A 1,327-nucleotide genomic window follows, 5' to 3' on the forward strand; every position below is an offset into this window, starting at 1 on the left:
CGTATAACGTTATGTAGCATTACGTTATAACGTATAACGCTATGTAATTATATGTTATAACATATAACGTTATGTCATATTACGATATAACGTATAACGTCATGCAGTATTACGTTATAGCGTATAACGTTATGTAGCATTACGTTATAACGTACAACGCTATGTAGATACATGTTATAACGTATGGCGTTATGCAGTATAACGATATAACATATAACGTTATTTAACATTACGTTGTAACGTATAACGTTATGTAGCATTACATTATAACGCATTACGTTATGTAGCATTACGTTATAACGTATAACGTTATGCAGCATTACATTATAACGTATTGCGCTATGTAGCATTACGTTATAACGTATAACGTTATGTAGCATTACGTTATAACATATAGCGATATGTAGTATTACGATATAACGTATAACGTTATGTAGCATTACGTTATAACGTATAACGTTATATAGCAATACGTTATCACGTATAACGTTATATGGTATTAGGATGTAACGTATAACGTTATGTAACATTACGTTATAACATATAGCGATATGTAGTATTACGATATAACGTATAACGTTATGTAGCATTACGTTATAACGTATAACGCTACGTAGATATATGTTATAACGTATAACGTTATGTAGCATTACGTTATAACGTATAATGTTACGTAGTATTACGTTATAACGTATAACGTTATGTAGCATTACGTTATAACGTATAACGTTATATGGTATGAGGATGTAACGTATAACGTTATGTAGCATTACGTTATAGCATATAGCGATATGTAGTATTACGATATAACGTATAACGTTATGTAGTATTACGTTATAGCGTATAACGTTATGTAGATATATGTTATAACGTATAACGCTATGTAGATATATGTTATAACGTATAACGCTATGTAGATATATGTTATAACGTATAACGTTATATGGTATTAGGATGTAACGTATAACGTTATGTAGCATTACGTTATAACATATAGCGATATGTAGTATTACGATATAACGTATAACGTTATGTAGTATTACGTTATAGCGTATAACGTTATGTAGATATATGTTATAACGTATAACGCTATGTAGATATATGTTATAACGTATAACGTTATGTAGCATTACGTTATAACGTATAAGGTTACGTAGTATTACGTTATAACGTATACCGTTATGTAGTATTACGTTATAACGTATAACGTTATGTCATATTACGATATAACGTATAACGTCATGTAGTATTACGTTATAGCGTATAACGTTATGTAGCATTACGTTATAACGTATAACGTTATGTAGAATATGTTATAACGTATAAC

Source organism: Bombus pyrosoma, unplaced genomic scaffold, assembly GCF_014825855.1.
Source record: "Bombus pyrosoma isolate SC7728 unplaced genomic scaffold, ASM1482585v1 HiC_scaffold_4719, whole genome shotgun sequence".
NCBI classification, from domain to species: Eukaryota; Metazoa; Arthropoda; class Insecta; order Hymenoptera; family Apidae; genus Bombus; species Bombus pyrosoma.